We start from the raw sequence: 26,711 nt of genomic DNA, 5'->3' as shown, positions 1-26,711 counted from the left end.
ACCTTATCCGTGTTTCCAACCACAGCCCCTGAGGATGAGCCTTTCCTCTGTGGCCATTAATCAACACACCAGGAGCATTAGCTTGTTTCATGTGGGGGGTTTCAAAGGAGCAGATGAGGTGACATACCTGACTGCCACAGTGGTTTAAATGAGCTTTTTGTCCACTGCAGGGATTTCACTTGTTTTTCAAGAATTAAGGAACTGTTGTTGTCCACAACCCTAACCCCTAAATAGTCTGTGAGACAGTGTTAATAGTTTTTGATTGGTCGCAACCGGTGAGGAGAGGAGAGTGGTGTTGTTGGTTGTACTGAGCAGCAAAGCATTCAAAGAAAGTCATTTTCAGAGATTTGACATCCCTAGGTCAGGTATGATCTGCACACCTCTATATCTTTATTGTCCTGCTGATTGCTGGATGTAGATGGAAAAAATAAATCATTCAAGTGTGTGTGCTTGTGTGTGTGTGTGTGTGTGTCTGACAGTTATTCCAGAGTCGCTGCTCACCAGACCAGTGGTTTGCCACTAACACATCTATTTGTTTTCCTACTCCATTTCACCTTGACATGGACGGCAGGCATAGGTTTATGACTCTGTGTGTGTGTGTGTGTGTGTGTGTGTGTGTGTGTGTGTGTGTGTGTGTGTGTGTGTGTGTGTGTGTGTGTGCGTGTGTGCGCGCGTGCATGCGTGTGTGTCTTTCAAGAGGCAGGCTGGTATATGTTTCTCCCCTCTCTTGTGGAAACCAATCTCCCAGGTTGAGCTCATAAATCAAGGTGGGGGATGGAAATGGGGATGAAGAGGGTGTGTGTATGTATGTGTATGTATGTATGTATGTGTGTGTCTGTGTGTGTGTGTGTGTGTGTGTGTGTGTGTGTGTGTGTGTGTGTGTGTGTGTGTGTGTGTGTGCACATGCAAGTATGTGACTGTTTCACCAAGCTCATACCTGTCGTTAGCGGCTGCGTTTGCATCTCCTTAGATGTTGTATTTGCTTTACCTGACGTCAACATGGTGTCAGCCACTGTGTCGATGACGTGACTGATCGGCCTCATTCCCTCCTGTATGGCCTCCCATTTCCTCCTCACAGTGGGATTAGACCACAGGGCGCCCCATTGAAAATGAATAGCGTTTTAGGAAACTAATGAGCTGTAATGGACAATGTGCCCTCAGAGCACTGGTAATGCATTCACTCATAAGGCAACCTCCTCCCACTCCCCTCCGAAGTGTAAGATGAGAGAAACCTGTGGTGTGTGTGTGTGTGTGCGTGTGTGTGCGCGTGTGTGTGCGTGTGTGTGTGTGAGAGAGAGAGAGAAAGAGAGTGATGTCTGCTATGCTGATGACAGGCTCAATGAGGTGACCTGCCAGCATCATCGGTCCTCTCTCTCTGTCTCAGTCCACCTCTTGTCCCGTTGCCTTTGTATTTCAGATATCATTGACATTCTAAGATGAGCAGACTCAGTGATGTGACTAGATTAAACTATACCAGATAAAACATGACTATAATATCAGGTGATATCAGGACAGATGCCATTCCCTTTGTTAACAAAGGGACCAAAAGGCACCCTCCTTGCTAACAGGCCTGTAAGTGCATGTAGTTGGTCACTCAGTAACACATTGACTTTGATCGCCCCACTAGGCTACCTAATTAACAACGAGCTCCCTCCACACACACCTGGTGTTGTCAGAACAGAACCACAGCGTTTTTGGGCAACTTAATAAAACATACTGCTGATAAACAAAGTCAACAGACACATATTGGAAGAGAGAAACAGAAAGGTTAGGCAAGACAATGTGTGTTCTGGTGGCCAATTAAAGCGACATTATCTAAACTTTTTTACGCAATGAATGGTCATTCTGGCAACATGCCGGATTTGTATCAAACTATAATTCTAAGCTAAATGCTATCATCATTTGAGTGTGTGTTAACTTGGATACTATTTTCCACAATGCAATGCCAAAAAGGAAATAGAGAAGCTGGTCACAATTGGTGGTTTAACAGTTACATATTAACCAAAAATCGGTCTTATCTTAAAAGTGCAATCAGGAAGAATTTGTCACCTTGAATTCATCCCAAGTAATCGGAGCAGCATATCCCCAGAGTTCCTGCTAACTGCTGCTAACTCATGGCTTTAGCTACTGTTAGCCATGCTTCTTGCCAGACCACAAGGTGAGTGGTGGTATTAAACCAGCTAGCTAGCTAGATATTTAATACAACAGCATATTACTATTATTTATTACTCAGACCTGATTTGACCAAGGTTTGGATGTGCTGTAGGCTAGCTAGCAAGCAAGTTAGTTTGCATGTTCTTGGGTAAAGCTAGTAGCTAGAGAGTGACAGTAATATGTAACAATATGTAACAGACCCACACAAAAAGTGCATGTGAACATCTACTGTACATCAGGTCAAGAAACATGAACATCTATCCTGCATCTCACTTCTGTTCTGTGTTCAGTCATTCACATGTAGACTATCTGTCACTGACTTCTTTCTCTCTGACACAAATGCACACACACTCTGTCTTGTATTCCTTTATCCCTTTCATTTGTCGTATTCCTGTCAGTTACCTTAAATCACGTGGCGACAAACCCCTTTGTTGCAGGATTTCAATGGAAAGTTGTGACCTCACCTGGCTTGATTTAATGGTAACCACACTCGTGTTTTGTCAGCATGTAGCTCTGTTGGGTTTTCTCCTCTCTGTGCTGGTGCGCTCTTCAGACAGCAGGTTCGCTGCAGCGCTTAGCTTGAAGGATGCTTGTGTATGGTTTGTCTGGTTTAATACAATGTAAGCTCTCCTGTCTCACCATTGTCAAGGAGTCTTAGGAGTGCTTCTTATCCAAATGCTACACCACTGAGCTGATTAGGGAGGATGTCTGTATGTGAACGTGTGTGTCTGTCTGTGTGTGTGCGAGTGTGTGTTTGTATGTTTGCGTGTGGTTCGTGTGAATATGTGTTTGTCTATCTGCTTTAACATCATGTTGGCTTTGCGTGCATGTGTATGCGTTTGTGTGTGAAAAGCCTCATTCCTGCAACAACTGCAAGCCCTGTGCCTCATTGAGCGTGTGTGTAAGAGTGTGTGTCTTTTGAGGCTCCTCAAAAGCTGCCTTTTTCTCTCTCATGTGGCTTCTCTGGTATGTTTGGTATTTCACAAAGCCTCAGATCCTCCTCTCCTCAAAGGGGGGAGGTGTGTGTGTGTGTGTGTGTGTGTGTGTGTGTCTGTGTGTCTGTGTGTGTGTGTGAGAGAGAGAGAGAGAGGGAGCAAAAGGGAGATGCTGGCTAACACATGCACACAGACACTCGTGGATCTTTTCTCTGCCTCGTATTCTTGTGTCGAGGGGGGTGGGGTTGTAAGGGAGTGTGCATGACACTGTGATTAACACACACATACGCACACACATGCTGTGGATCTGTCGCTCCAAGTTCCTTTCCTTGTTAGCGTGCATGGTAGGGATTTCTTGGTTGGCTGGAGAGACAATGATTGTGTGTTTATATGCACATATGCTGTGTGTGTGCGTGTGAGAGGGTGTGAGTGTGTGTCTAAGGAGACCAGGATGTAATTAGACACAATGGCAGTAGCTAATGGAACAGCTGCCTCTTTGTAAATGTTGCTTGCTGCTGCCATGTGGACGCAGCAACACACACACGCACACACACTTTCTGTGACCCACCAGTCGCTCAGGGCACCTCATCGTGTGTTGTCCCTCTTTCTCACTTTCTTTCTTTTCTTTCTTTCTTTCTTTCCTTTCTTTCTTTCTTTCTTTCTTTCTTTCTTTCTGCTTCTCTCTCTTTCTCTCTTTCTTTCTCCGTCCTGTTGTCTTCTCACCTCTCCATCACCTCTCCACTCTTCTTTTCCTCCTGCTTGTTTTTGAACTTTTTCGCCATGCCTTTGCGCTCTCTGATCTCACACACAAAGGGCTCTCTCTTTTCAAGCTCCCTGCCTTTTTTCCTCTTTTTTTCACTTTCTACTTCTCCCTCTTTCCCCCTGCCCTCTTTTTTCCTTTCTTTGTGTATGCTCTGTTCCTTTGTGTGGCACTATGTCTCTATCTCTGCTCTCTCTGCCTCACTTTTCCTTTTCCTCCCTCCCTGCCTCCCTGCCTCCCTCCCTGCCCTTTTCTTGGCTATCAGACCATTTTTCCAGCAAAGAGACTCATCACCCCTCCCCCTTTCTGTCCTCTCCCTCTGTCCCCTCCCTCCTCCTCCTCCTCCCCATCCTCTTCCTCCTCTTGTGGCAGAGCTCCTATCAGAGAAATGATAACACTACGTCACTCTGTAATCTGGCAGAGGAGGGCTGCAGCACACACACACACACACACACACACACACACACACACTGAGCTCTCTACTTTCTCCATTGCTGCCGTAGCAAAGACCAAATCTGTCTTGTTTTCCATCCATCACTCTCTCCCTCCTTTATTGTCTCCTGTCCACCCTCCTGCCTCTCTTTCACTCTCTGTACTTGAGACCTTGATGTGCGCGTCTGTGTCCGATAGTCACAACAGTCGCCGTCGACGTCATGCTGCCGTACAATCTCCATAGTAACGTGACCTTGCCCGTCGCAGCCCTCCATCTCATCCATCTTTCCATCTTTCATCTCTCCTTCTCTCTGTCTCCCTTTCCTTTGACAGGCAGCTGTCTGCTCCAATTGATAAGGAAGTAAATCTCTGTTTGACCTCGTCGTGGGCGGGCCCTGCGCATCGCCCTACCCCTGAGAGAAAGCGAGGGAGAGAGGGAGATAGAAGGGGTGGGGTTGTTTGTCTGCATGTAACAAGGGGTCACGAATACACACACTCACACACATTGTCCCATCGTACCCTCGCCGAAGCCGCAATCGTCTCTTTATCCGTGTCATTTAAGAGTAACTGCCAGGAACGCTCCCCAAGCGTGCTGAGAAATGACTTTGATCGTGATGTTCTGGTGCCGCTGATTGTTTGTTAATGCGCGCCACTGCCATGACACCCCAGTCTGGAACGGTACAAACAGTTCCTGCTGAAATTGCACAAACTTGCCCTCCCCCCTCCTTGTACTCTGGCTCAATCTCTCCCTCTCTTACTGTCACTCTCTCTTTCCTCCCTTGACTTTTTCACACAGTAGTACTTTGCACTGTAATTGAGTTAATACTAGTCTGCCTCGTCTTTCTGTCACACTTCTACTCCAGCTCACTGAGGGTGTTTTAAAAAAGAAAGGATCATTTCAGTTTAAGGATCTAACCCTAACCCTACTTGGGTCATATTTTCTTGTACGTCGGGGCCATTGATTGGAAATTCTAACATGGAACTTAAGAAAGAAATCTGACGATCACAAAGGTTTTAAAGTTCACCCAAAAACTGGAAATTTGGTCAATGTCTACCCGTCCCCATGACGACGGATAAAAGTTTTCCAAGCTCTACAATAAAACAGTGTTGCAGCATTCTACTAGATAACTGAAGTAGGTCTGGGCTTCTTTAAAAATGTGTAATCATTTCTTTTTTTTTTTAAACATGAAATGGCTTCATGCAGTTCAACCAGTGTAATTCATGTCTCGAGAAGCCCAGAGATAACACATTTATTTCAGAAAGGTGCTTTTTATACCCTTTTTAAAACTCATATCTTCAGTGTGGCTGTTAAGCTTAAAGCGTTGGCGCTTTCAATTTGGGCTTTCAAATCAATTTGGAATCTTGAGACTTCTAGAGACTTGGACAAGCTTTATGAATCCATTTTATGTTTTGATTTTTTCTACGTTGTTTTGGCTCATTTTAAAACAAGTTCCCATCTGCTTCAGTTTTTCAGGATACTGCAACACTGTCTTGCTGTGAAGCTCCTAAAATGTGTAGTGGATGAAACTTCACTCGACTCTACACCATCATGTGGACAAGAAGACAATGACTGGTTTTAAACATTTTGAGTGAACTTATTCTTTAAAGGAATAGTTCAAATGTTGAACTATTCCTTAGGAGATGCACTTATTTGTTTGGAATGGAAAATTACCAGCTGAACTGTTGGTCTCCTTTTACAGAACATTTCCCACTTTGACGTTGCCGTGGTTGTGTGAATACACAGTTTTCTTGTCCAAGGATGGATTGTTACTGACATTTTGGGTGTTTACTTTCAGTTCTACCTACAAAAGAATTGGTCTAGGGAATTTGATGGATCTGTGGACTCGTTTATCCCCTGTCTGATGGTCGGACTGCTCATTTTCCTGTCCCGTTGGACTTTGTTGTAACAGTGTTGCTGTGTTGCCAGTTCTCAGCGATCACTCTGATGAGTACAGTGCTGTGATAACTGATGTAAAAGTTGGGCAAAGCCACAACAATCAGTGTTTATGTGTGTATTTGTGTTTGTTGACATCAGATAATTTCAGTGTTTAATGTTTCAGTTCTCAGAGTGGAAGTAGTTTGCATGTTGTAAATCTGTTTAAGTGATTATTTGATGAAAACTTCATTTTGGGAAGTTATCAAATAATCACATACAGAGTTTGCAAGCTCTGTGTTCCCACTTGTCACCACTTGTGGGGGGAAACAAACACTCTCTCACACACGCGTTGGCACACAAGTACATAAACATGCACACTTAGTCACAGTAACACATTGACAAATAAAGGTCATGTGTAACATTCCTCACCACAACTACAGCAGCTGTTCTGATACGAACACACCGTTACCTGGTGGGTGACGCACCCCAAGCTGTGTGTGTGGTCATGTGAGACATGAGTCCGAGGCGCACATATGCCCATACAGTACTTACAGCACAAAGCAACAAAGGAGAACAACACCGGTATTTTCTTGTGGGTGTTTGCACCCATGTGTGCTTCCAATAGCAAGTGGGGGGATGTTTTCATTCCTGTTACCTTGCATTTTTTTCATCCTTCTCCTCTACTCCCTCCCTCTCATGTTCCCTTCTCTTTCTACGCCTCTTTACTTTCCATACTTGCACTCCCTCGCTTTTTCAACATTCCTCCTCCCCTCTTCTGCTTCCTCCCCTCACTAACCTCTCATCTGTGTCCCTCTCTCCCTCCCCCCCTCTGCAGAAGGTCAGAGATGTGAGGATGAGCACAGAATCACATGATAGTTTTCTCTGACTACTCGGGCCCTGTAAACTTTCACATTCGCTAGAGCATCAATGAGTGGAAACTTTTCATACCACAGCATTGTTCCCTTGTAACCACAGAAACATTGTAAAACTCTCATTGGTGGCTTTTTGTCTCCTGTTGAGTCCTTTCTGCATGTGTGCTAAGGTCCATACAGTGTATGGGATCATCACCACAACTCTCTGTCTTCCTCCAGCAGCAGCAGCAGCAGCAGGGGGAAACAGTATTATTCTTCTCTGGAATGTCGCATCAGGCTAAATTTAGAGCCTCAGTTTCCGTTCTTCCTTCTCCTACCCTCCCGCTCCTCCTCTCCTGCTCCTCCTTTTCTCCCTCCTTGCAGATGAGACTGAAATAGCCGGCGTTGTGTCTTGAGCCTCACCTGGGAATACAGGCCCTAAACGCTCCCATCGTTTTCCACCTCCCTCCAACCTGCCAACCTTCTGTACCAGAACATGGGGCATAAATACTGACCTTGCAGTGTGGTCATGTTCATGTGACACTAGTCTCTTAGTACCTGAGTGCATGTTTTCCCAAACTAAATCAAGTGTGGTTTTAGCTCAATATTTAGTGTTCATTTAGTGAAGAAAGTCCTAGTTTTAAGGTAGTTACTGTGTTGCTTGAACAGGCTTGCTAGTATGTGCATTGTACACCCATGGGAACAGTGTGAAGTGGTTAACAAAGTGTACACAGTTATCAGATTGGCATCCAAGCTATGTATCCAATAGATATTGGTACTGATTGCTTCATTCACTGTCAGCATGTTGGGTTAGAGATAAGGGTGATCTTTCATGTGATCTGAAACGAAATTGTCATTTTGCAACATGAAACGCCCCCTAAACTGACATGTTGTCCTTTTTACATTTATGTTCATGTACAGGTTAAACAACATGGTGTAAATAAGACTGTCGTAGAGGTGTTGGTTGGTGCATTGCTGTTTTTTGGTTTGTTTGTTTTATACTTTTAAGTCAGTAGCTTTTTCCTCCAGCGTTCAGACTTTATGCTAAGCTAGGCTAATCATCTTCAGTCTTGACCTTGGAAATAGAAGATGTAAGAATTATCCTCCCATGGTCCATTTAGTAGTTGTTTGGGCTTTCGGTGATTTTCCCCGCTCTTCAATGGCTATTACAGTTTTCCTCTTGTCACTGAATTGTAGATGTGTAGATTTCCCTTTTCTGAACGGCATCTTATGTGATTGAAATCCATCAATTTATCTTCTAAATCAGGGCTGTCAAACATGGGGCCCACGTAATTGTTTATAAAGTCATAATTACCACTAATCGTAAATCATAGTAAAAAATATCACAATCGCAATATGAATGTTTCAGAGGCCCCAAAAATTTGCATATTTTCCAAAATGATTTCATCTCACAGTTAATATGTGTAATTGGTGGTTGCAAGGGATGTTTGAATTGCAGGAGCAAGACTAATATCTGGCACACCCTCATCCTTTCCTTCTGTAACTGATTTACAGTTACTGCTGTGTAAGCAAAGGTAAAGATGCTGTTCATACTGTGTGAAAAATGTCAACCATTCTAACAAGGACAATATGTTGGCATAATAAAGATGCCAGTCATACAGCCAAAACAGCTGAAACTGGTCCAACTTTCTCCTCTGCACAATATGACATTCTGGAGATGCACTGTTTGGGCCAGCCAAAATTTACAATTATTATAACTCTGTACTTGTACTGCATACCTCATGATCTACAACCATATATTACTTAACTTTCCACAGCAATGAAATTCAATTATACGATACAACTATTGTACATTTGTCATCTGGAACGCTTCAAACCTGTTGATCTCCTACTCAAAGGTTTTTAAGATTAAAGAGAATGGGTTAACATGAAACTGTCCTTAGTGCCTGCACCCTGATTGGTCCTGATCATAAATGGCTCAGTGGCAGAGCGTGACATGCCTTTGTCTCCTCCATAATGGTATATGCACAACCCTTTGACACCTTCCCGATTCTGTAGATGTGTGGTTTTAATTATATCTCGCTCCATGCTATGTTGTGTGTATTAGTATGTGTGTGCATGTGTACGTGTCTGTATATGTGTAACCATTTATCAATACAACCCCTCTCTTGTAGCCATTACCACTGATTCATGCCTCACTCCTAATGGTCAAATCATTAACATTATTTACACCACAGGCTGTTTGTGGATGTGAGTTTCTTTCCCTCTATGTTTGCCCATAGTGGAGTATGTATATATTAATTATAATATAATATAATAAAATATAATATAGTGTATGTGTGTGTGTGTGTGTGTGTGTGTGTGTGTGTGTGTGTGTGTGTGTGTGTGTTTCTCTCATTGTCCTCGGGCCGCTCTAAGTATTGATCTCCATATGGTCAATGAGCAAGGCTAACGATGCTACAATATGCCGCTCTCGCCCACCCTCAATCAATCTCAGCAGCCACGGCACAAATGGCCCTCTCCAGTCTCTGAGAGGACCTGACGCATTAGCCCACCTCGGCCGCCATTAGGCAGTGTTAATGAACACCTCCAGGCTGGAAACGCATTGTAACTAGCTAGTGAGGATTAGCAGGGAGGTAATTTATTGCTATAGCCATCAAACATCTTGTTATCCGTCAGCATTGCAGCTATGAAGAGGTTGTGCAAATTTCCACTAACAAGATCACATAAACATTCATAAACTTGCGTGCACGCAATGTGCACACCGACGCACACACTTGTGCTGCTAACCACCCCATCATTGGTTTTCTAAGGTAGAGGGGTTGTGTTGTCATTGATTTCTCTGCAGCAAGAACTCAAGGCATAGCATTAGTCTCCCAGGACAAACACACACTCGCTCACATGCACATGGAGAAATGTGGAACATATCAATACACTGGGTCAATAATCTGGGATATCTCATCTGTTTAAAGAAGCATCTGTTTTTTGCCACAGGATGGAAGGAAGGATAGAAAGTCAGAGGCAGGGAGAAGAGGAATGAGATGCAGGGATATCCCTCCTTCCTTCCATAGCGTGTTCTTCTCTTCCTTCCTCTCCTGAGGCTCTCAGAAAAGCAGAAGTAGAGAGGGAAATCAAAAGAAAGAGACGTTACTGGCGCACTGGTGGCATTACCTTCACCGTTGGTCCCTGCAGATTTCCCTATCACTCACTAACACCAGTACGGCACAGTTAAACACTTACACGCTCAGTGAGTCATTCACCGCACTCCTTTACTCCCCCCCGCCCCCCCCTTTCTCTCGCTCGCTTTCTCTCTTTTCCTCTAACTGTTTGAGGTCTAAATCCCTCCATACTCAGCGACTTAACCCCTCTCTTTCATTTCGCCCCCTTCTCTCGTGCTCGGATCTGCCAGTAACCATTAGCTGCAGCGTCTGTGTGTGTGGATATGTGTGTGTGTGATCAGTAAACTAATGCTTTGTCGAGTACCACGTTCCCGGCACGTGGCGCACCTCACTGCCAGAGTTAAACGCAAGAACTGCAAATGAGCCCTCAGCAAAGGCAGAAAAACACACATGGTCGCTTAACCATTTGTCTTACCCTGTCGCTCTCACACGCATGTAAAAACAAAGCCATGTGTATGTTATATGAACCCATCAGCAGACACATACATAAGTATAGTTGTGCACAAGAAGGAATGACTTTCACTCCAGACCTGCAAAGTCCCAGAGGGTTATGACCATGTGTGTTCATGCACTGAAGACTATCACATGTACTGAAACAAACACGCTTCTCATAATTCCTCATAAACATTAACATGCAACCACCATAGCTAATTACTGCCATCGTGGTAATATGACAAGGGTTTTTTTTTCCAATGTCTTTTCATGTTAAAGTAGCAAACAGTGATTCCTAAATGTTTTTAGAAGAAGTTTGAACGAAGCAGAGCACAAAACCCTTAAACAAATGCAGGTCATTCAATTAGATGTGTAGGTCATCATCTTCAAATCAAAAGTCCCGGTGTTGTCAATGATGGCACTAATATCAGAGCTGTAGAGATAAACTGGAGAGAGGTTGCATTGACGGCTACTTAAGAGAAGTTTGCCCAAGACTGATGCCTTGCCAATCTCAACGGTTTGTCCTCATTCTGAGAAGTCAACAGTGACTCTAAAACAGTCCACTCTTACATTATTTCTACGCTGAGTTATCATCATATTATGAGAATATCGAATGCATATGTTGGCTTGCTTTGTCAGCTAACATTAGCGAGCTGGAAAAATGGAATAGTCAGCTGAGACAGAGTTTTAGTAAGATGGTAGTTAGCTGACATGTATTAGCCATAGCGGTCAGCTTGACAGGTGGAGCAACAATCATATGTTAGGGTCTGTTGTTACCCTTAAAAATATCACCACATTACCTAACCCTTCACTACAGGGAAGACCTGAGCCAGACATGATGAACCAACTTCAGGGAGAAATTAAGACATGATGTCTAGGTTGAGGTCGGGTTCAGTCACGTGGGCTGGGCTAGCCTTCTTGACATGGTGCCTCCACTTTCTAATGAAAATATTAAGTAAAGATAAACAAAAATGGTGGACCTAAGTAACAATTGCGTGACATAGTGGTAACAAAAATACTGTGTTCTAGTTTACGGTAACTGCCTCAGGCTCAGATCAGGTTTGGACAAAAGACAAAGCCTTTTGAGGTCAGTTACCGCTCCGTTGGACTTGGGTCAGTTTCGGACAGAAATACTTAAACATACACGCATGTTCTTTCTTTTGTGAGTAGTAGTTATTTAAAAAGATCAGTGTCTATAGATGACTCCCCCTCATTGATATGCCAGTGTGTGCATTATCTGCAGTGGTGAGAGCCTAAATGAGGCTTTTTAATTGTTAGTTTATGTAAAAGCTGCTCAATGCATGGGTAAACAGACGTCACGAGTTTATCCCTGGGGGTTTGCTCTCTCTTTTCCTCCCTCTCTCCTTCTTTCACTTGATGGAGTGGTTTCACATAACTTGAGACCCACATCTCTGCCACCTCCTCTCCCCTTCCGTCCGCCACCATTCGTGCATCCGTCCGCGCTCCCCCCTCCCAGCCCTACCTTCATCGTTCCACCTCCCTTTTCTTTCCCGCCTCGCCTTCCCTCTATTTTTCTCCCCCCCCTCTCTCTCCTCTGGTCCCTCCCACCCGGGCCATCAGGGTAGTGTGAATCCTTTGGTAAACGTCTGTTGCCTTGCAGAGCTTGTCAGTAAAGCCAGAGCTAATTAGCAGAATCACAGAATAATTAGTTTTTCTTCTTGTCGTTTAATTCCCCCGTCACCCCACCCCTCTCCTCCCACCTTGTTGAAGTTTTTCAGCTGTCAACAGTCAACACCATCACTGAGCTATAAGAAGTTTCTACATTTCTTTACCTTCTGCACCATCTAAATCTCTCACCGTCTCTTGATTTCTCTCTCTGAATGTCTCGATACGTCTCTTCTCTTCTCCCCTCTCTGCCTCTTTCTACATCTCACAGTGCCTGTTTCCCTTCTACATCTGTCTCCTCTCTCCCCGTGGAGTGTTTTCCCGCCCACACCTTTTTCTCTATTGAGGTTTCTCTTGCCGTTGTTGACTTAAACACATGGTCGAGCTTGTTTTCTCACTCTGTGCCTTCCTCCCACTCTGCTTCTATCTTCCCCTCCCTCTTCTCTCTCCATCTCCTGTTTGTCCCTATAGCCAGTGTTTGTTTACACATCTATCTCTCCCTCTGGTTCGGCCGACGGTCCACTCCTTCAAAAATGAGTTCCCCTATATATCCCCTCCTCCCTCCCTCTCTCTTCATCTCCTCGGGGTGACTGTCTGCTCCCTTCCTTTATCAACAGCTTTCCCTCCATCCCTCCTTGTGTCATTCCTCCACCCGCCCTTCACTCGGTTTTCTCCCTCCCTCTCAACCACTCCTCGATTGGTCTTGTTTTGTAGAAATGATAAGGCGGCGGGAGGAAGGGTCTGTGGTCACAGCCAAGGTAATTGGCTCTTTACAGCTCAGTTTTGTGTGGAGAGCTCTGCGGTTTATTCTGGCTTAGCTGCCTCACTACCACAGCCCCACCACGTTGTATCAGCCAGCGAGGGTCTGCCATTACCTACACAGGTAGACTTTCAAAGTGTAAAATGTTAGTGTAAATGAACAGATAATTAGATCCGATCCAAAATCTTGTAAACCTTGTAAATCAGAAATCTTGTAAACCGGATGCTCTTTGGTGAGCAATGCTACGTATACAGTCATACTTCGTGAATTACTCATGCTGTGCACTGTATAGTGCATTTTGTACTAGTATTATAAAAGTCAAAGCTGCAGTAATCAATATCAACATTAGATGAAGTGTTTGTGTGATATAAACTGGGTTTGTAAGTAGTGACAAACCCACAGACAATATCACCAGACTCTTCAGTTCCTCTCACTCATGGAGCCTTTAGCCTCTTTTGGCACATTGTTTTGGTTCTGCAGCCCACAAAATGTGCCGTTTTGGCAGCAGAAAGAGCTCTGACTTACCAAATGTAAACCCATCTTGGAGCCCATAGGCTATAATCTGATGACGAATTAGCCTCTGAAGGCAACAGTCAATGTGTCAGGGCTTCCAGTTTGGATATCTCAGCTGTCATTGCTGACAGTTTAATAGCAACCTGTGATGTGAGAATCGAGTTGGACTTGAGACACGACATCTACGACTGGATTGTTTCTCAAGTAGAATGCAGATTGATAAAAAATAAAAGATAACAGTCTGCTAAATTCTTGTCAGACAATAGCATGCAGGTAACAAGACTGTATTTTGGTCAATGTGTTCTGCCTGTTTGTTCTCCAAATGGATTCAAACGTGATTGATCAGTGCTTCTCAGAGCTTCTCTGAATACAAACCGACTACAAGCAGAAACAAGAACATTACCAGTACCAAAATCTCATCCCTTGTTCCACGGTTCTGCATTTATTATACGGGTATCTGTTGATGAGGATTATACACTACCTGCTCCGCCCCATACAAAATTGGCTATAGCATGGACCTCTTGTCTGGGTTTACAAGATTTTGGATCGGATCTAATTATCCTTGGGGCCATCCAGTACTGCGTATGGCTGTCCAGTACTTTGAGATCAAGCCTATTTTATTTATTTTTTATCCGTACAGGCTTGGTTAGATTTTTCTGTGCATCTGTCCTTATTTTCCACTCCTACTCTGGAATAAAATGCAGTAGAAGATAATGAATAGTAAATCAATAAGTTGTCCGGTGGTTGAAATGATGTTTGAACTACAATAAATAGGGTCATAGAGTTAGATGGAAGACTGCTATTTATTTGAACTATGTTTTCATTACCAGACTCTGAGGAAAATCTCCAGCCTCAGTAGGTGTGCTTGCGTGCTGTTTGGCGGCACCCCGTCACACTGGTGAATAACGGGGGAGCACGATGGATCCCAGCTTTAGAGATTATTGAAACAATATATTAGCTCTCCTCTCAGCATCTTCAGTCTGCATACACTGCATGCATCGGCACACACGATCACATAGTGCTTTTGTTCAGTCTGCCACTGTACACCTCTCTCTCTCCCTCTGTCTGTCTTTCTCCCTCGCTTTCTGTCCATCTGTTCTGCTGAGTCGTGAGATCAGGAGAGGGTCCATACATCACCTCTCCACCTCCCTTGGGACAGCGCAGTGGAGGAGGGGAGGTAAGGAGTGGGGAGAGATCTGCCTGGTGCTCTCTCTCTCTCTCTCTCTCTCTCTCTCTCTCTCTCTCTCTCTCTCTCTCTCTCTCTCTCTCTCTCTCTCTCTCTCCCCCCCTCTCTCACGCACACACACAAACCCCCTCACCACCAGCAGCAGCTGTTAGCAATGACGGCAAATTGTTTTTCCTACGCCTATTTGTGGTACACTACTGATTGGAAGGTCCTTTCTGTCTCGTGCTTGTGTGCACAGTCACGTGTGTGTGTCTGTGTCTGTGTGCATGAGTTGGATTAGCGCTTTAGCTACATTAGGAAGAGACTGAGACCAACACTTAGTTTAATGGAATTTCCATTCTCTACTTTTTGAGAACATGGTGTTATCTGACGACGAATCGACACACACTCATCGAGAGTCACAGAGACAGGGAGAGGGAGCGATAAAGAGACAGAAAGAGAAAGTGAGAGACAAGGAAAGCAATGGATGGGAACAGAGTGTGTGATTGATGAAGGGAGGGGTATCACCAAACAAGCAGAGAGAAAGAGACAAACAGAGCGAAATAGAGAGAATTTAGAGAAAGACACAGTAATGCGCCGAAGGTGGGAGGGAGGGAGGCAGACAGAGAGAGAGATGAGTAGAATGCAATAATGTGATAAAGCAGCTGAGGAATGGAGGTTTTTCTACACTCCGACGCTTTTAGTCCCATTTCTACTTTTTACGGCAGATTTCATCATATTACCAAAGGCCATTTTGGCTCTATTGTGGATAATAGGCTGCTGTGGAATTATTGCAGATGCTGGCTTAGATAATGGTCATTCTCTCTCTTTCTCTGTCTCCATATCTCTCCCCCTCGCTCTGTCTCCCCTGCGCAATAGAGGGAGGGGTAAGGCAGAGGAGGTAAAGGAGGAGAGAGATTAATGGCATACAAAGATGGGCTGAGTTGGGGGCGATGGAGATAGCTGAAGGTGCGGCGCATAGAAAGGCATCTGAATGTGTAAGACAAAGGAAGAAGGGAAAGGTTGTGTACTCTAGATAGCGCTTGTGTGCATGCTCAGACTGATTTGTGAATGTTTGTTTCTAGTGTAATACAATAAGTGGATAAGTAAATTGGATTTGTTCATCATTATATCTCTACTCCAGAGCCAATAAACCCGGCAGAATCTTGCAGTAGATGTATTCTGAAGACCGGCAATATGTTTAAAAGAACAACCACAGGTCACTGGTGAAATGTCAGCTTCTTTGCTGATTTTATTCTATACCACTTCTATGACTTGGAAAAGAAGAGTAGAGCCAGTCAGTTGATTAGTCCATCAAAAGAAAATTATTTGGGAACTGATTAATCTTTTAAGTGATTTCTGCAACAAAAATACCAAACACTGGACGCCCTCAAATGTTGATGTGTCAAAATGTGTCAAAACATTGCTTTCCCTGGTCTTATATTAAAGGAGATTTTTGCTTTAGTGCTGTCTTTTGAAGCGCTCTGTTTTAGCTCCTGTCTCTTTAAGGCCCTCCCTCCTGAATACCCAGTCTGCCCTCATTGGTCAAATCACACGCGCATGACCCAGGAAACAACATAGGTGTGTTAAATCAGTTCTTATGTGCCAAACTAGACATAATGCAAAAATGTGGCTCTGTGACTTGGTGTGATGCCACAAAGTCACGGACTGAGGGCCGAACTACTGATCAGCCGATTTAGGAGCAGTTTATTCTGTGGGAGAGAGGAGCATAAAAAAAGCATAATGTGTCTCCTTTAATATTTCTGAAAGTTTAATTCTTCGTCAGACAAAACATGTAATTTAAAGATGTCACCTTTGGCTTCAGGAAATTGTGATTTTCATAGTTTTTAAGAAGTTTTATACATCAAATGATTGATCAATAATGGAGAGCACTAATTGTGAGCAGTGGGTGACTGGTTCAAACCAACAAATTAGCTATGAAAGCCACTGCATAGCTGGTACGACAAGCTGATTCATCCATCAGTCAATCAATGGACAAATCTTCATAATTGACCGTCTCATTGTTGCCATTGTCCACACAAAAATTCAGTGGCTCCTGCTTCTCAAATGCAAATATATTATGGTTTTCTCAGTCTTTTATGATACTGAAGATATTTTGATTTTGTCGCTGTTGTCCATGTCGATAGATGAGAGAATACTTTGTCGTTGAATTAGGAGAACTTGTTGCGCTCACTTTTTCAACAGTATAAAGACAACGTGGCTAATCAATTAAGTGAGAAAATAACTAATTAATCATTATAATAATCATTAGTTGGAGCCCTGATCAATACCTTGATCCTTGAATCTTTGTGTAGTTAGTCAAATATGAAGCAGTTGGTGCTGAAGATGGGAATATGTTGAGACGGGAGGCGACAGTATGATTATAATGAGCCCTCTCTAGGAGTGTAATAGAACCGTTGACAGTATAGTGTGTGTGTCTATATATACAGTATATAGAGTAACCACTCAGCTCCATGAGACCGTCTCACTGGAATATGGTCTGATAGAGGGGAAAGGTGGGGGGTGGTTGGAAGGGTGGAGAAATCAAGATGGAGGTAGGGCAAAGAGGAGATGATGTGAAGAAAAGAGAGGAGGGGGGAGGGAAAAGGAGGAGAGAAACACCGCCTGAAGAAACACAGGAAGAGAGAGAGATGGAAAGACTGAGGAGGAATGGCAGAGGGATGGAGGGAAGGGGGAGCCTACTGCCCTGAGACTACGGCAGAGAGAGAGAGAGAAAAAGAGTGAGGAGAGAGGGAGGGAGCAAAAGAGTGATAGCCTTACAGCAGCACCTAATGGCTTCTCTGGGGAGAGGGAGGGAGGGAGTGGAGAGGAGGAGAGGGCATAATGAGGGGCTATGACAGAGGCAGAGATAGATTCAGAGAGGTAGATGGAGGGAGAGACAAAGAGAGGTGGAGGTTATACGACCATTTGGTAAAGATGGAGTCAAAGAAAACGGGAGGAGAGAGTGAAAAAGAGGAAAATGGTAAATTGTGGAGGGGAAGCGGCGCAGGATGATTCCAATTCAGACCTTAAACGAGCAGCAGCGAGAATAAAGATGAACGAGGGTGGATGCAGAGAAACAAATGTGAAACAGGTAGAAACCAAATAAAAGCAGGGGGTGAAGTCAGACGGAGGAGGAGGTGGAGAGAGGAGCTCTCGAATGAAAGAGTCAGGCGAGAGGAGGAAGGATCAGCCCTCGGGTGAACAAAGAAGGAAGGAATAAGCGGAAGATGGATGGAGCGGGAAGGGTGGACGGCAAACTGGGGAGGAAGAGCGGCTCGATGGAGGGATGTGAAAAGAGATAGAAAATAAGGGAGGGATTTGAAGAACATAGAGATGAATGAGAGAACAGTGGAGGAGGAAAGGGACTGAATGAGACGAGGAGGGAAGGAGGGATAGATTGAGTGAGGGAGTGAAAAGAAGGAACCTGTGGTGAGACGGTGAAGGAGGAAATTGAAGAGGAGGCTGTTCAGAGAGATGGAGGGTGGCTGGGTGGATTAAAAGGCAGTTGACTGTCATAACTGGAGAAAGAACGGAAGAGAGGGAGGATGGACAGATGAGTGGGATGTATCCTAACCCCCGTTAACAGCCGTGTTATAGCACTGATCGCAGCTGTGAATAATTCAAACCCTCTAGTTGGGAATTCTCTCCGGGAAGAGCCCGAATATGATAACCTCTCACACACACACTCATCACGCTGTTTGATTTCCTCTCTCTCTCTCTCTGTTTATTGCTACTTCAAGCTACAGGCTTTGTATATTACCCACCATACGCATACAGTATATCTGTGCACGTACGCACAGTAGTAATAAAGAGAGACGGAGAGAGAGAAAGAGAGGAGAAAGAGCAGTCCACCTGCTGTGGCTCCTGGTTGTCACTCAGACGTATACCATTCTCAGCCGCCATGATTAGATTACAGTCTCCCTCCCTCTCCGTCTCTCTCTCTACTACACACTCACACTATTCTCCCTTATTTTAAAATACACACATTTCAATCACTCACTCACACGCTCTCCCAGACGTGGCCTCCTGTGTGCGCACGTGTGTCTTTAAGGTCTCCATGACGACCGTTTCCAGGGTGATTTACTATAGCACCTGGTCCCTCTCAGGGTGGTACACTCGTCTGCTCGCCACCATCACTCCCCGGCCACCAGTGATCTCATCCCTTTGCTCCGCTCACACTCCCGCCTCCTCCTCCTCGCCTGTCGTCATGAACATGATTTACTCCTGTCTTCTGTCCTCTTGCTGCTCATCATATTCCACTGTCTGTGACCGTTTATCCACCGTAGTAATAACGTTCATAAGAGGGAACTTGTGTGGAACCTAAGACCAAAGCAGACTCCTCAGGATAGCTGACAAACTACAGTCAGAAGTGGGGTTGGAACAATTTGTCCATTAATGACTGAAATAGAATTAATTCAGAATTTAGATATTTGATTGCTTGTTAGTAAGTCTTTAAGTAATTAAATCGGGCAAAATGTCAAACATTTGCTTACCAGTTCTATATTATAGTACATTAAATATTGGGGAGAGACCAATTATCTGGCCTGGCCGATTATCAGGGCTGATGCTTAGTGTTGAGTGTTAGCATGCTAACACAGCTAATTAGCGCTAAACCTTTGTGGAAATTGGTCTTTGGCATCACCAGTTTATCACTTCATGCACTCAAAACTACAAATGACAACCTCATAGTGGTGTCCAAATATTATGCCACTCCATCTGTTTCAATATGCATTGAAGTTCTGGAACGACCGATATGCACTGCCATTCGCTTAGTCACAGTGTTAACGTGGCCAAAACATGAACGCAGGTCTGTGAAATTACCTGTAGATTTCTGAGGTTGTTACCACATGCTGCCATCTTGAGTGTTATAGAATCTGTTAAATATTTTCGTGAAATGGAGGAGCCGAGGTGGAGCTGTGGTAAAGTCAGAATGGAGAAACCAACACTTTGAGTGTAGGCTTAGAAACCTACCAGTCAAGACAGTCATAAGATATAATACTTTAATAATGGAACAGTGAATTGCAGTAAAGACAGGTTATCTGTGATATCTATGCTCAAGCCAATATTCCTGCTTGCACAAAGAAGTAAAAGTCATTATGGGACTACTAAAGGACAAACATTGCAGATGTTTTGGCTGTAAATGTTATGATCTACACTATTATTCCTTAGAGTAAATATTAAATATAAACAGTTTTATGAACTAGACAGAAAAACATAACTAAAGTTTTCATTGGGTAAATCTTAATTTGAAGAATGTCAAGCCTCATGATTGCAAACAAGCGTGAAGTGATATACCCGGCTCTGTGCTGTCTGTGGGTGGCATCCTGTGTATGCAGAGAAATCCCTTGGTTAAGCACAGTGTCTCCAAACAGCATTCATGCTCCAGGGATTCATTTACTTAAATTGATCCACTCCTGCATGCCTACATGCATTTCACAGCATCCCTGCACAGCATCATGTTGGTTCAGTTCTGGTTAAAAGATGATCCCCAGAAAACCTGTTAACCCAGTCTGTTGTTTTAGGGGGTTGGGGGGGCGGTTGTACATATACATATACTTATACATATATGTGTGTGTGTTTGTCCGTGTGTGTGTGTGTGTGTGTGTGTGTGTGTGTGTGTGTGTGTGTGTGTGTGTGTGTGTGTGTGTGCATGCATGTGTGTGTGTGTGTGTGTGTGTGTGTGTGTGTGTGTGTGTGTGTAGATTCAGAAGATTCAGAAATAGGCCAGTTAGGGTTTAGAGCAGAGAGATGTTAAGAGATTAAACAGACCTCTGTGGGGAGCAAGACTCCTCTCCAGCAGTTTAAATATAACTCTCTTCGGGGAGAAATAGAGTAAGTGTGTGCGTGTGTGTGAGAGAGAGAGTGTGTTTGAGGGGGTGGGGTTAGGGTAGGTGGGTGGATGTGTTTTACACAAGTGGTGGCTAAGAAACAAATCGTTGGCTTCATACTTCCACCTGCCCTGTTACTTTTTCATCTTTCTGTGTGTGCGTGCATGCTTGCGTGTGTGTGCACGTGTGTGTAAAAGTGATGTCTTCTTTACCTTTGGCGCATTGGGGCTACTTAAATACGGAGAGGTCTGTCTCCGCCATCTGCTCGGGGTTAACGTGCATGTCTGTTTTGTAAGAGCACGCATGCTTATGGTTGTGTCACTGCTGCATAATATTTATGTTTAAACCATGCACTCTAGTACACGACACATGGATGTTTTTTTCTTCATCACAAATACTATATTTCTCAACTTCCCATCTACCATGCTAAGCAGAATGTGATTTAAAGCATGTAGTGACATAAGCTTGTCATCCCATAGATGAGAACAGACAAGAAGAATCCTATCAAGGTGTGAAGACTTTTGAATGCTGTGTTTCTGTCACTACATCATAATGTTAATATTTGTGCAGAATCCAACTGGCAAATTTGAAAGTGCATTGTGATATGAGACCAAGTTGGGAGTCAAGAGCATCATAATGCCTGAGAATTTAGTCACTGTGGGTAAAATCATAGATCAAATCTAATTCTAATTCTAATTTTACACCATGAACTTTCCCGGGTTTAGTCCTGTTAGTTACAAAACTTCAATGCTCGGCCATTAGTTATACAAAAACATTTGGTGTCAATTGTATGCATACCAGGACTCACCTGGCCTTAAAATAGTTTGGTTAGTTAGCTCTGATAGTACCGTAAAGCTCTGAAGCGAGGTAACACACAGGGACAGGTTAATTCCAGCACTCAGTTATTATCTACCCACCCCCGTGTGGATGGAAAATTGGCTTCAGTTTCATTGTCCACAAAACATTCACAGCAAAATAGCGTTGCAGTATTCTCCTAATTAACTGGAGTAGATGGGGACAAAACAGAAAAAAAAACAAAAAAAATGGCTGTATACAGCTCATCTGACATAATCCAAGTCTCCAAAATCCCTGAGATCCCAAATTAACAGGAAAATGCGTAATTTACACCCTTTTTAAAGCCAAATTCTCCACTGTAGCTGCTAAGCTAAAAGCATTAGCACACAACCAATCTGAAGTGGCTGCACGAGCTTGACTGCACATTGAGGGTGTAAATTATGGGTTTTTTTAATTACTGCATTGGACAAACTGCATGGAGCCATTTTGTGTTAATTTATTTATTTTTTGTTTTTTTGTTTTTTTGCTGGCTCTCAATCCATGCTATGAAGAAGTTCACATTTGTCATCCATCTTCATGTTGTTGTGCATTCTAGATACTGAACATAGCTTTGCAAGGATAATATCTTAAGCCTATTGCTAACAAAGCTTTAACTGTGAATATAGTAAAAGTCTATTAGAAGTCATATATACTCTGAAATGAAGATATTGTATGCTTTTTACATGAATATACAGTGTCATTTGTCTTATAAAAGCTTAGAGTCATTCTCAATAATGTCATAACGGTTCATTAACACTATGTTGTTAAGTTACTGTACTGAACTGTGTACGGTGCCTTTTTTTATGAACTGTGTGCATTCATAAATGCCTTTATATTCATCTTTCTCATTATCCTTCATAATGCTTCATACATAAATACTTTTCAACCTTATTCAGCCTGCAGCCCTTGAGTAGGCACATTATAGAACTCCCCTCTAGCAGCCAAACACTTTCCACGAGGCATCCACTCACATTACTACAAGTGTCTTTTACAACTTATTTGCATTTTCCTACGTATCTAAGTAATCACCAGCAGGGTCAGAGCACAAGGTCAACCAGTGTGAAGCTCAAGGACATTCAGACATTGATGAGCGCTAGCTGTGAATGAGGTCAAACCTGTGACCTTCAAGCCAGCCATGCTCTTCAGAGACGCAGCCTTAACACGCTGGCCAAACCATCAACTGCTGCAGCATCCACCATTGCTCCAGCTGTGCTGCTCAGATGTACTTCCTGTTCCCTTTCTCGGTCCGATTGCGACGTAGTCTGCGTGCGAGTCTAATGAGGCATCTCCCTATTCCATCTAGCCCTCACTCTCTGTTCCCTCTCTTCCACTGCTCCTGCTCTCCTCTTCTTCGCACTCCCTCCCTTACTTCTCTCACACAAGTGGGTGACAGATGTGAGCCACTCTAGAGAGCACACAGACACCCAGCTCTCTGCTGCCAGGCGCCACTCCTCCGTGTGTTTGTGTGTGTGAGTGTGTGTGTGAATGTTTGCACGTCTGCGTGTCTGAGTGTGTTTACGCATGGTGTGCAGTTGTGTGTCACTTAATGCCTTTGTGCATGAACTGTAAGGCATCATGTAGTGCTGTAGTCTCTCTGTATGTGTTTCTCCCAGGGTGTTGAATATGGTTGAATGTAGTGTTGTTTTTCAGTATTTGTCGGATCTCACAAATGAGAGATTTACTCACGGTGTGGTGTCCGACAACTTTGTGGGAACCAAAATGCCGGACCCCGAATTTTAAGATTTTAGGGTGAAGAGTTAAGTAAGTAAAATGTGTATGTGTGTGTATGTGTGTGCGCATGCTCCTAGTTGACTGCAGCCTTTAATCTCAATGCTGTGTGGTCACCACAGGAGCAGGTGGTTTTATCCCAACTGGAGTGTGTATGACCATACCAGTATATGCGGATACACCTTTAAGCACACACACAGATAATAGACACGCACAGTATTTCTGCTCCATAGACATAGGAATGAAAAGGACAGTCTCTCTCCCACCCTCTCACTTGCAAACATGCACACACACACACATTTCCGCTCTCTTCACATGTAATGCAATCACCTGGGCTCACCGTGCTTCCTAACTCAATAAAGCTGACAACCTCCACCACACACACACACACACACACACACACACACACACACACACACACACACACACACACACACACACTCACACACTCACACTCACACTCACACTCACACACACACACACACACACACACACACACACACACACACACACACACACACACACACACACACACACACACACACACAAACAAACACACACATCCTGCAGAACGACCTGTGATACATTCACCTCTACTTTCATTTCGACCTCCGTTCCTTTTTCCCTGTTTGGTCTATCTGCATCTTACAGGAGCTCTTGCCGCTTCAAACTCCAGCTTCTCTCAGTCTAACCATAGAGTCTCATTAGCCGCTCGCAGAGTTTAAGGACTGACTCGAGCCAGTCCAAGGTGCCGTTCAGCGTCTGGGGAGCAGACACAGAAACAGAGGCTCAGACACAGAGAGTTGGATCGACGTGGCTAAAACAGAAAATAGACAGACAGACTGTGGATGCTCTTTGTTACATTATTCAACAATATGCATGAGTTAGGACAGAGAGAATGGAAGATGGACTGATGACAAGTGAAAGAAGAGGTTGAAGAAAGCCTGTAGGGTGACTGTGAGTGTGTGTACTGTATGTGTGACTGGGGTCTGCCTAGTGTTGTGGAGGGTGACCAGGCATGGCGGCCATAACCGCTCCTTCGAGCGCCATCTGCTCCTCATCGCAGCAACTGTTGCCAGGGTACCTGCTCTCCTCTCTTCCCCTGTATCCCACCTTTTACTCCTCCTCTTTTTGCTCCTTACGTCCCATCTTTTCCTCCTGTTTCCTTCCTGATCTGCTCTGCTTTTCCTCTCGTTTTCATTCTACCATCATACCTTTCTTCTTCCCTCACACATGTTCTTTTCTCTTCCTGTCAGTGTATTTCATTTCCTTTTCCATTCTAAAGAGGATACCTGCTCTCTATTCAATAAGCTTTATTGGCGTAACATTCAATTCGTTGTACATTAGCAACACTTCACTTTAGTATTAGTGACACTGAAATACTACCGATACTACTGCTACTTCATTAGTTCTCTTTTTAATCCTTTCCCTCATGTGTCTTCTGTTCTCTTTGACTACACACAGTGTATATAAACTCATTCTGTCAGTTCTTCAGCTAACTGCTATACACACACCAGCTCCGCCGAAGTCTTGAATTCTCAGAGACTTTTCCTCTCCTCCTTCCTTTGAAATCCATCTTTCTTCCATTCCTTCCTGGCGATTGTGTGGACATGACTCAGGGCCCCCTGTCTACAGAGAGAGAGAGAGTGAGAGAGAGTGAGAGAAGCAGAGAACAAGTGGAGAAAGGAGTTTGATGGCGCGGTGTTTAGAGAGAAGGGAAGAAAAGAGGTAGAGTGAGTGGGGGAGAGGGAGAGATCGTAGATCAGAACCGTCATGATTGAGCCATCTGCTGAGAGGAGGCCAGTGAGACTCAAACACACATACATACACACACGCATGCTTAAAGATCACCACTGCCACCCGTTGGTCATTTTCTGACACTACGCCTCTGCTCCTTTCTTCCATCGTCTGACTGCCCTGCTGCCTGCCATCCGGTAAGAACATGCCAGGCAGAGATGAGACACGTAGCTCTGAACATCGATCAGTCTGGTCTGGCTGTCTGGTGAGCCAGTCTTAAGCAGCCGATTCGGTTTGCTCCATGGGGTTTTTTTGTGCTCTAATATATGAGGTTTATCTCCACCAAACTCCTTTCTAAGAAGAGCAGAGCCTCCGTACGGATTATGAGGCTTTGGCTCTTTCAAAACATATTGAGTATGGCGATGTGTTACAGACTCTTGCCAATGTTACGATGCACTACTGTAATCCTGCTATTGCCGTTTCATTCTTGCCCTGCAGTTAAATGTGATTTGTTGTACACTGTCTGTTCCTCAGTGCGGCTGTGGGTGGCTGTGTGTTGTTGAATTTTTATGTGTGCGAACACACTTTTTACCGGCCTAAATTGTTCTTTCCTGTCCTCTCAGGCCTTTCCACTCTCTTACTGTCAGCCGGCCTAAACGATGTCCACTCTAATTCAGCTGTCTAACCTTTAATAGATTTATAAACGCTCCCCACCCATTGGCCAGAGCAGGCCATTTCATCCTATTAGAGATTAGCATACGGCTGAGTGGAGGAGGAAGTGCTCTTTATATGCTAATGAGGAGATAATGTAGGCAGCTAGGACCAACCAATGCCCCCTTTAGGAGGACTTGGGTTGGTCTGACGAGCTGAATCTTGAAGCAGTCCTGTCTTTATCTTGTTTTTCACTCGCGTTCACACACACCAGGACTGCGTCTCTGTGGGCTATTATACAACACAGTGGCTGACTATAGTATTATGTCTAAAACACACTGATCAAAGGTGTCACTGTAGATGCCAATAACGCTGGGGATGTACTGAGTGCGCATTTTTTTCTGCCCCTGTCCTATTTGTGATAAGAGTACTAACAATGATGTCGAGGTTTCTGTGGTTTCAAATTATTTCGTGAAATGCAGAGCAGAAAAGCTAATTGAGCCCTTTTGTCCAGATTTTCCCTTTAAATATGCTCTATGTAAGAAATGAGCACCTGTCAAATTCATACATAAAATAAATGGAGCAGCATATCACCAGAGTAAGCGCTTACTGTAGCTGCCATTAGCTGGTTAGCTCAATTAGCCGTGCATATAATGGTCCAAACTGGGAGCTCAGCGTACCAGTGTAGTATTGGTGTTTACAACCCTAGCACAGGAGCTTTGGACAAGAATGGACCAGGGCTAGCTGGTCAGCATGTCGTTATTTCAACACAATTCATGGACATCATAATGACAAAACTAACATTACATTGTTAATTTGAATTTCTGAAAAAGTGGTCCATCATTTGGGGGAAATAAACTTATTAGCTCTGTGGCCAAGACTCAAATGAGAAAATCAATGGCACTTTCATATCTGTATGGTAAATCAGAAGCTGCTAATGTTTGGTTAGATTAGTTTAGCACAATGATTGGAAACAGGGAAATGGCAGGCCTGGCTTGGTATGAAGATAATAGAATTTGCCTAGCACATTTCAGGTGAATGTGTTATCTCTTTTGTTTAATCTATTCAAAAATCAAAGTGTTAAGTAAAGGTTTGTCGGACTGTTTCTCAACTGGGACCAGTTGCCAGGCAGCCAGTGGAGACTTCAGGAAGTTGTAGATATAATAAGATATAATTTGCAAGCTCTAGAGGTGCTGGTAAGTGGATTTTGTAACCTTTGGACAGAACCAGGCTAACTGCTTTGCCCTATTTCCTTTATGCAAAGCTTAACCAGCCTGCTGCTGGCT

The 26,711-nt window shown here is 43.9% G+C and overlaps 1 protein-coding gene across 1 annotated transcript in view; it reads left to right on the top strand.

The window, feature by feature from the left end:
* Positions 1-26,711, top strand: part of maml3 (mastermind-like transcriptional coactivator 3) — a 102,923-nt gene that overhangs the window by 71,295 nt on the left and 4,917 nt on the right. The gene's annotated exons all lie outside the window — the stretch shown is intronic.

This window comes from Acanthopagrus latus, chromosome 1 (assembly GCF_904848185.1).
Source record: "Acanthopagrus latus isolate v.2019 chromosome 1, fAcaLat1.1, whole genome shotgun sequence".
NCBI lineage: Eukaryota > Metazoa > Chordata > Actinopteri > Spariformes > Sparidae > Acanthopagrus > Acanthopagrus latus.
Note: the sequence above shows the minus strand (reverse complement) of the source record. Positions and strands in the feature narration are given on the sequence as shown.